Here is an 11,364-nt window from a genome sequence, read left to right on the forward strand (position 1 = left end):
GATTGCATATTAAAGTTTATTGTGTTCAATAATTATTGTTATAAGCAAACTATTCTAAAATGATTAATTCTAATTTAACAGTTTATAAACCAAGCAGGAACAAAATACAATTAGTTTTGTATAAATAAGTTTATTTTTAGTCTATAAAAAAATCAAAAAAATCGTATGTCTATCTGTTTTGCTAACAGAAACAGTTTAACTTATAGAAAGTAACTCTAACATTTTGTAAATACAGTTTAAAGAAACAAAATTAAGTCAGTTTTTGTTTTAAGTTTTATTTAGATAAATTTCGTTTTTAAAACACATTAAACTAAAAAAATGTTTTCAAAACAAATTACTTCTAATTTAACTAAAATTCAACCTTAGTTTCAACTGGTTTTGAATCTAAAAAAATGTATAATTTTTTGAATTTTGAACGTTTTTATGCTTTTATATTGTTGTAATCTAAAAACAAGTTCTATGAAAAACTCTAATTGTTTTTTAATATAATGAAAAAGCTACCAAGTATTTCATTAAAAAGTAAAATTAAAAACTAGAGTTTTTCAGTTGTATACAGATTTGTTATTATCATCGAAAAGTTGATACTAAAAATTGCTTCTTTTAATTAAAGTTAATTAACACGTTCTATAAATTATAATAGTCTTCTGTAAAACTTCTTACAAACTAACAATTTTAAAACTTTGTTTGATTCAAACTAAAGCTTTTTAAAAATACTTAGAGTTTGACTGGAATTATACTAAAGACTAGTTTGTAAAAAACGATTACACTAAAATTTAAAACTAATCTGTTAATTATTAACCACTTAATTTTGGTAATCTAGTTTTACAGAATACAGTAAAACTTAATTACATTAATTTAGTGCTTACCAGTCATATTGTAATTTAATTTGTAGAAATTAAATCTTGTAAGGGTATGCACAATTTAAGTACAAACTTAATTTAAAACTGTTTTGTTAAACCAAATTAACTTAGTTTCAGCTTAACATAATTACATACTTAAATCATCTGAAAGTTAGAAGTTTCTCAAAGTAAGTAAGTTGTAAAACATGCTATTAACATTTAAGTTTGCTTGTTTTATTTTATTAAAAATCTACTAAATAAAAACTTCTATCTTTTAAACTTCTCTGAAAAAACTAAAATAAACACGTCTGATTTGTCTCCTTTTTTTATATTCTTATTACAAAGCTTTTCAGACTTAATTAAAACTAAGTTTTTTAATTAATATTTCGTTCTAAGAATAAATTTCTTTTCAAAAAGTTCTAGTTTGAATAAAACAGTTAACTATAAAAAATATGAGTTTTCAAATTTATCTACAACTTAAATTTTATAAGCACTCTATTTTGCGTACAATACGCATACTGTAAAGTAGTTATAACTAGAATAAAATTTATTAACAACAACTAATTATAACACAAAAAATTGTTTTTTAGTACATCAAACAGTTTATGTAGCTTTAAATGAGTAAAAAGTGTAAATTTATGTTTTTTATTCTTACTGCAATTTAATGCTGTAGTAAAGCTTAAGTAACTACAACTAATTACCTAATTGAACATATAAAAACATATTCTCATTAAATAGCTGCTTTAAATATTTTAAGCATAGTATTTTTTTATGAATGAAAAAGTTACACAAAGCCAAAAATTTTATGATTGTTTCAATACAGCTACAAAAAGCTTTGTTTTGTTTTTAGAGAATTACTTAAAACTTTTTAAATCTTTTTTACCTAACAGTTTAACTTTTAAACTAAAAAATGCAAGTTTACTTTTGCTTTTATTTTAATCAACATTTTATAATAATCACAATATGTTAATCAAACAGATTTCAGTTTTATTTTAGTAACTAAAAAACTGTTCTACGTTTTTTGAAAATAAATTCAAATAAAAAATCAACAGCTTAAAACTTAAAAAATTAATATAATTTTTGTAAATGTTTATTGTAACACTATTTAAAGTAACCGTTGAAATATAAAATTTGTAAGCAGTTTTATTAATAATGTTTAAACCATTTGTTTGTTTTAACAAAAATAAAACTTATACAATAAATACTTTGTGAGTTGCTTTTTTGAGTCTAGTATTAAACAGTGATATTTATTTTTTAAAAGCAACTTAAAAATATACAAGTAATTTTTTATTCTTGAAAAAGCATTACAAAATGTTAAAAAGTCACCTTATCTTAATTTGTAAGTCATTAAATTAATTTTGGCTTAATGTTTAAATGACAAGAATGCATTATTATATATTAAAACTTAAATAAAGTTATAGTTTAAAATCCAAATAAAAACTAATGTAAAAAATAGTTATAGAAAAGTTAAACTGCAACATCAAAAAAGTTTTAAAAAAAAGCTTGAATTTTTTGGTTAAGTTATCTGCTGATTTCATCATAATTTTAAATTATTTACTTTAAAGAAACTTATTTTATCAAAATAATTATATAAAGTTAAAAAGTAAATAAATGCTGTATTTGCAAAGTACTTACAATACATAAATATTCAAAAGTTTAAAAATGCATAAAATGAAATTGAGAAAAGAATTATGTATAACAGCAAAATATTCACTTTAAATTATAACAAACAATAAGAAATCAAGTTCAACTAAAACTATTTTGTTAAAAATGCATTTTTAATGTACAAACACAACACTTTTTTTCATTTTTAAAACAAACTTAAAAACAAAAACTAAATAAAAGACTAAGTTTAAATGCAAATGTTGAAAAACTCTCTTTACAAGGGTAATCAAGTATAAACGTAACTTTGAGTAATTTCAAACAACTAAGCAATAAAAAGCTTCATTTTACAAACAAAACTGCTGTTGCATGAAAGGATAAAATTTCATACAAAGCTATTTCCTCAATGGCTTGGTAGCATCCAAACAAGAGACTTTTATGGCTTTTTTCTCTTCTACCGCGCGCACGCAAGCTTAAAACTTACAAGCAGGGTCGACTTTTGAGTTCAAGAGTTTTACCTACTATCTTATAAGTTTTGATACTAAAATTAAAGAAACTACAAAAACTTTCAAAATATTAGTAATAATAAACAAAAAAAAAGTTTAGTCAAGGATAAACTTTTTAATTTTATTCAGAAACTTATAATGTTTTTCTTTTTTACGGAAAGTATACTTAAAAGTCAAAATGAATGAGCTAATAAAGCTGAGTCATCAAATTTTTTAAAGTTTATTTTTTCAAACTCAATTTTTACCCTTATCCCTAACCCACCTTACCCAGAGTATTAAAAATTAATCAAAAATAAAATTATGATATTTTATATTAAAAACAAAATTTAAAAAAGTGTTTTTTGCTTACGCAGCGCAGCTGTTTTTCAGCTCAGACTGATTTTTAAGTATACTAGCCCATTTTTACTTAAGTTAGGTAGAAAAACTATTTACAGTTTTTATATCAACTTAAGTTTGTAATTTTTTATATATAAACAGCAATGGTTTTTGTAACAATTGTTTCTGTACAAAGACTAAATATTTTTTAACAACATTAAGAAAAATTTAAAAAGCATTTTCTGTGTCTTTAAATTTTAAAAGCTGATTCAGACTTACATACAGACTCTAGTCTATGCTTAATATAACAAAACTATTTAAAAGCTGTTACTTCCTTTCAAAAAAGTTATATAAATTTTTTTAAAGGAAAACTACTACCTACTGCTAATAAAAAATAAATTTAAAGCTAATTTAAAAAGTTTGAAACTGCCAAAACATATACTTTAGTAAAATAAAAATTATGCAAATAGAAGTTTCTGTAAAAAAGTTACAGTCCAAAAAAACCAAAAACAACACAAACTATTAATTTTATCTATAAAGCATATTGTTTTTTTTTGTAATTTTACCATTAGTTCTAAAATTCTTACTCAGCACAGCTAAGAAAAAAAAGTTGACACTGCTAAATCAAAATAAAAAGTAAACTCAATCTTTTCTTCCTTTAGTACTTTATTCTCTACTTAACAACGTTGATTGTTTTATTTCTAGAAAAATGTTATAAAGTTTACTTTATGAAAGAAACAATTTATAGTAATGTAAAATCTAAGTTCTACTTTTCAGATAATTATAAGTGAGTAGAAAATTTATATTAAAAGACTTATAGTTCTTTAACTAGTAGTGAAAACAGTTATTGATTATTTTGATTATAACAACTATGTACGTTCAATTTTTCTTGTTGCCTTTTCTACAAGAGTAACCCTCTAAATGCAATAAAATGTTCGATAATAAAACCAAAAGGGAGAAGTGGTAAAACTATTTTATAGTTATTTAGATAAATGAAAACATTCAGGAGTATAAACTGTAGAGCCCAAAATATTACAATAAATTCTCTAACCAAGAAATAAAATAAACAAGAAAAGTGATGAAATAAAAATATCTTCACTGATTTATTCAGCCCAACTCTTTTGATGTAGTTTTCTTTTTTTTAAATTTTTTATAAATAAACAACTTACTTGTGTTATATAAAGCAGATTTTTAACTAAGATGTAAACTTACTGAGTAAAAAAAGTTTAAGCATTGACTAGACAAATCACCAATAGTATTTGAAACAATAACTTTTTGCTGATTATATTCAAAAAAGTATAATTTATCTTACTTGGACCTATCAAGCATATTTTTTTGATAAACAACTTCCTAATAGTCAGCAAAAAACTAATAACACAGCAAAAAGAAGTAATATGATCAACGTGTGTTTGTTTATAAATAAATGTAATTTGATACACTCGTTTCATATTTGTTTAAATAACAAACTAGTTAAGCTTTATTAAGTTATACCCTAGGGCCTAGAGAGACTGTTAATATAAAATTTAAATATAAACTTAAGCTAAAATACAACTCAAGCTTATAGGAGTGTAACACAATTAGTTTTTGATATTTAATGAATTTTTTATTGTAAACTATAAAGCCAAATTAAATTCTTTTAAACCTTCAATATTTACGCCGAGGAGAAACATTTTAAGCTGCCTTGTACAACTTTTTTCGTATTTTTACTTGTTCTTCTTTGACATTAAAGTTTTTTAACATTTAGATTTTACTTTTGTATTGCAAAAATAAATTATAATGTGATAAATTCAAGTTTCTTATTTTCTATGCGGCTTTTATATTTAATTTACTATACTTAAATTTTAACTTGACTAAACTTTATTTGATTACCTAATTATAATTTTTTCGATTGCATTAATCGAACAATACTGCATTGCTCTTTATTTTGTTTAAAAAAACCCTAACTGTTCTTTAGAGATTATCATGTTTAAGCTTGAAAATCATACCAAATCATGAATTACTCATGTGTTTCTGTATTTAGTTTTATAAACAAGTTTATCTGTGACTGTTTTGTAAATGCTTATAAAGTTATAACTATAATAAAATGCTTAAAATTTATTATCGATAAGACCACTGCCTTAAAAACTATAACTCTTTATTCATCAAATATAAATCTTATTTCAGCAGTATACCAGTTTGAAGCATATAGTTGTTTTATTTCAATTAAATTCCGAAACAAAGATCTGTGGTTATGAAGGAGCTATAAAAAGCTTATACAAATATTTAAGTTTGTTTGTATACTAAGTTAAAATAAAATTTAAGAAAATTAAGTTAGTTTAAAACAGTAAAAGCTATATATGAGCGTAAGTAATTAAAGTTACTTTAAAAAAAAATGTTTTGTAATAAGTTCCTTACGATTAAAACATAATTATCCATAAGCTTAGTCATGTTTAAAATAATAAAGGAACTATAAACAATATACAATTATTGTGTATGTATTCCTTTTTTTTTATGAAGTTATATGAAATTCTAATTATAAAAAAATAAATAAACAACTACCGTATTATCATTTTGTATTAAATAAAATATACTTTTACAAGATAATGAAATTTAAATCTTTTATAAATAGTACCGCTAGCTTTATAAACCGTTTTTTGTTGTATTTTCGGCAAACTAATACACACACAAGTAAAACTAAGTACAATTGAACTCATAAATTTGAAATTTTAGGCGGCAAATAGTTGAAATTACAAGTTTAAATCGGTTTTAAAATTTCAGGAAAAATTCACTTCCTAATTATGACGTATGAATCCGGTTATGCTTAATTTTTTGTCTTTTGAATATGTTATCATTTTAGTTGTCAAAAGTTTGCTCAGAAGATGTTTGTCAGTTTACAGTTAGAGGAATTTTCTAGCTACTTGATTTATTTACTTGGTGAATTAAATAAACAATTTTTTTAAGGCAAGTTAGTTTTAAACTAATTAGAGCACTCTCTCTTTTTTAAGTCTAGTTTCCTAGGTGAAAGTAATTTACACTATATTCTATAATGATGTTGGTAAACTTCTTTATTATTGAAACATTCTTAAACAAATTAGGTTCTTTAAAGTTGCACTTGTAATCACTAGGGTGAGATCAAAACGTCTGAATTGCAGTTTATAGTTTATTGTAAATATTTATTTATTAAAAATTGTAAGTTATGTAAAGTTGAAATATTTGCTTCAAGTCCACTTTGTACTATAGGTTGTCTTCATTCAAAAGCTGTATCCAAACATCTAGATCAATTAAAGCAGGATTTTTCTTTTATAGAATAAATATTGTTATAAGTATATCAGACTTTTAGATGATTTTATAATTTAAAATAAATACTATTGAATGATCTCTAAGCTTGATATGTTGAGTAGGATTCAATTTAGGTTATTTATTTCATTCTAAAACATCTTTTAAAAAATTAATTGCTTTTTATAAAGCTATACTCCTGCCTACTTGTATTATTTCTTCACTAAAGCTTTGTTATAGCTTAACACAATATAATTTTACATGGAAGTATATCCACTTGATATTTTGGCGGCAAAAATTACCGGATATTATTTGGAAATGTCTTTTCTACCCGTCACACTAGATGTTGCGTTTTTTGAATCAGTGTTTCCTTGTTCACTTCTTGTTCAGCACATGGAATGTTCTTAGTAGAGTGTTTGATATTAAACTTTTTTTTGAAAGTGTTTTTGTTCACTGTGCTCAACTGTAAACAGAAAAGAGTTGGTTTAGAAAGAAATATTTTTATGAGGCATGAATCTGTTTTTCTGCCAAGCCTTCTTTTTGTAAACTGTTTGTTTGTAATTTTTTCTCTTCGCTTTCGAAGATTGACACATCCTTTATTTCATAAACAATAAAAAGTTAACGGTTTAAAACTTTTATTCTTGCATCTTCCGTTTGTAAAGTGTAACTTTATTCCTTTGTTACAATTGGAATTTGCTTTCTTTCATATACAAACAATGCAAAGTTCACGATTTCAAACTCATTATACTTTTATTCTTGCCTAAGAAAAATGAGCTAATGATGATTTTTTCTACCTTTGAAAATAACCATTTCTCAATCCAATCATCTAGATTAATATTAGGCAGTGTTAATATTTTTATCAAATCTGCATAACACTTTTTAGCTCTTTGAATAACCAACTTAAAATAGTTGAGTTTTTAATGTTAGTTCAGATATTTAAAGACTACAAAGGATTTTTATTTGATAAGTTATTAAAAAAGTCTCTATAAACTTTTTTTTTTCATTTGCATAACTAACATAGATCTTTTAACACATTAATGATTGGTTGTTTGAAAAAAACAATTTTTTTTTCAACTACAACTGAAGATACATTTACTTTTTATTCATTATTTTATAGTTGATTATATGAACACTTGTTCTAAACAAATTTTTATACTTATTTCAGAAAGCGTTCATACTTTTTGTAACAATTAATAATCAACTTAACACTACTTACGAAGTTGGTTATTTCGATTAACAATCTCCAAAGTGTTACAGTCAGTTACTATTTCAAATTTATTTTCAGTAAAATTACTAAACATTTATACTGAACTATCTTGTAAGTTTTTTTATTCTGACCTTGATAATCGAAAAAAAGGTAACTTGTCTTTCATGTCCTCGCTTTGTTAACAAAAATTCAATCTAAAAAGCTAATCATTTATTTCTACACCCGAAAATTGTGTAGTTACATTCTTGGATCCATTTCTCATGATTTTAAGGAAAATTGCCGCGCTTTTTCAAGTGTTTCCTGAAATACTTGAGTTCCCACACCTGAAAGTACAAAAGTATTTCACAATTGTCCCGACAAAACACCCGGTCTTTGCACCTTGTCACGGTCGCAATTTGACGAGCTTTTAAGTCAGACACATCAACTACACCCGGTTTGCCAGAATGTGGCCTGCTAGGTTGTTATTTGTGTCCGCTAAACAATTGTATTTAGCCGAGCTTGTTATGTGTGATTCGTCTATTTCGACGATTTTACCCGACTCACTTTTTGCTTCATTTTAAATTAAATTCATTTGTAAGTAAATTAACTGTTCAAGTTTATCTTGACCAATTAGTATAGCACTTGAAAGATTGAGTTCTAAACTACGAGAGCTTTATTTGCATTTTTTATCATCTAAGTTAATCTCATTTTTACTTTTCAATAAACATTGATACAATTTTTATTCAAACAAGTTTTTTCTATTTTCGAATGACATGTATGAAAATTTATTTACCATATTATTTCTTATTGAAGATTTTCAGCACCATTTAGCTAACACATGTGTACATGGCTTTAAATTCGTGAATAATATACGTTTTTTGATAATATTTTCTATACAAACTAAGCATTCAGTTTCAAAAACTTAATCGACATTCTGTTCACAACTTTTATACGAATGAAATGCATTAAACTTTATCAACTGAAAGTTCAGTACTTTTTTTTTCAAACGAGAACAGTATATAACAAGGAACATTTTCTGACTTCCAATTGTTATAGCCTGATATACTAAGCTCTTTTTTGTTACTTTCATAGACTTTACGTTTTTTCTATCAAATTTATTGTGAATTTTCTCTGTCCACTTAAGTATTTGTTCTTTTGAAAGTTTGTTAAACCTTTTGACTATAGAGAGATGTTTCAAGAATATCTGAAGCTTATCCTGACAACAAAAAATTATCATTTTCCAAACTCAATTTTATTCTGGTAGATATTTCTTGAAAACATGCTTTTTACTGATGAAAATCGGATTCTAACTTATTTGCATTTCTGCTTAAACAGTTTCAACTATGAAACTCCTTTCTGGTACATTCTTTCAATTTTCTTACTGTTAACTGATTCATGGAAACGAAATATTATTTATTGCCAATGAATTAGAAAAAAAACTGACAAAATTATTTTTGTAACCTTAAGTTATTCTGCTGAATTATTTTTCTATCCACTGCACTACGTATGCGTTTTTTAAAGGAATTTTTTTAATTCTGTCATGTAATTTTCATTAATATTACTTAGAAGTTTATTGAACAAAATATATGTCAACTTCATACGGCTTTTACATATTGCTTCATATATGTGCAAATCATTTTCGCATTTAAAAAAGATTGTTCAGTTTATATTGGCACAATACCAGATCAATTAGTAACAGATGTAAAACTGAGAACTTAATTAATGGATCTCTATTTACCAATTTTCTTACTTTTCACTAAACTTAGATAGTTATTTGTGGAAATAATAACTGCTTTTTGATCAAATTCCAGTTGAAATCTTCTTTCTTCGAGTTTCACTGACATATCCAGCATAAAAGTATGAAGTTTTGCTATTTTTGAATAAAAATTTACATTTTATGAACTCTATCAAGTTATTTTTATGTTGTTCTAAAGTGATGTATTAAAGAGTTTTAATATTTACCTTAATGTGTTTGTTTCTTTAGTTCTACACTTGTTATTAGTGGGAATACGTTCTTACTTTTTAATACTTCCTTCGATCTAAAATCCTCATTTACTGCTTAATAACTATTGATTTTGAACTAAATTACGACAAAAACAACAAGATTTTCTAGTTAAACTCTGAACTTGTTTTATGCTTGGGTAGAAGTTTACAATATCAAAGTTTACACAAAATAATTGGTAATTTTGTATTTTGTTGAACCATGTCAATACTTCGTATAATTTTTTCCATTGGAATGGGAAACATTTAGTTGTTATCTCGTACATAGCTTGCTCTACTTTTACAAACAATTGGTTGTATTTAAGTATTCTGTTATACAAAATACTTTCCTGTGTAAGAAAATTAATATTTTACATAGATAACTATTGTTAAAGTTGTCACAATGATTTAATCATACAATTTACTTTCTCATAAGCTACATCTGCATCATTTCGAATAATCTCTTCAACTTTGAGACTTTATAAGAACTTCTGATGCATTGGGCTACGTTAAAGAACTAAATATCAATTATCAGATGCTTGAAAATCTATATTTAACAAGATAAAGTTGCCTAAATATTCTAGAAAGTCCAACCTATGGATTATTTTCAACTTCCTTAGTTATTATTTGCCATTTTTAAGCCGAGGTGGATTAGATCATACTTCACTGCCACAATCTCGATTAACATATTATTAAACCGATTTTATTGTTATCGGGTTTTGACTTTGTGATGAGTTCAAATCAACTTTTTCTTGAAAATTTGTCTGATCCAATATCTTTATTTTGATATGCTTTGTTTCCATCTTGAAACTTGATGAGTCATTTTCGGAAGAAATTACGCACTAGTGAATTTCTAAATCTGTTTTTGAAATTTCTGTATTATGTGTGCCTGAATTTGATTGGATCATACTTTATTGCTACATTCGGTGTTAACATCTGATTTATTAAATTTGTTTGCTGATCGATTTTATTGCAATTGGTTTTGACTTTGTGACGAATGGAAATCAAACTGGATAAATTATCTTTTTATAAACAATTTCTTTTTGCCATTTATCAACAATTCGTCTGATTTAATCTCTTTTTATTTTGCTATACCATCTGCATTTCTTTGCACCAATCTTGAAATTTGACTGATCAGTTTTTGGAGAAATTACGCACAAATTAGTTTTTAAAATTTCTGTGCTGATAAAATAAATAGTGGATAATATGAGTGATGTCTTTTTTATTTGCTAAATTTGATCATCATTTTAGATTGTTAATAAAAATCATTTCACTAATTTCTACTTTTGCAGTGTAGTCGTTCAAATATTTATTTAACTTCTATTATCTGTTTGAATTTAGAATAAAAAAGGTAGCTTTAAAACAATACCTCGACTTAAATAGCTACTTGATACGATAAACTTGTTTTTAAATAACACAATTATTTCTGTTACTCATTAATAATTTTCTAAACTAAGCTCTTTTTTAAATTGTTTAATTTTTTTTGAATCTTTCACAATGAACAATTGACTTGAATGTTTCAAGGCTCACTGTAGCTTCAATAAAGTTTTGTTCAATCTAAAAAAATAAATTTCAAAAAGTTTCTTTTTTTTCTAACTTTTCTATTGGTAGATATTTTTTGAAAACAAGTTTTGTACTCCCTGAAACAAGATACCAAACTCGTACAATAATGACTTTATCT

Source organism: Thalia democratica, unplaced genomic scaffold (assembly GCF_965202585.1).
Source record: "Thalia democratica unplaced genomic scaffold, ktThaDemo2.hap1.1 HAP1_SCAFFOLD_1308, whole genome shotgun sequence".
Taxonomy (NCBI): Eukaryota; Metazoa; Chordata; class Thaliacea; order Salpida; family Salpidae; genus Thalia; species Thalia democratica.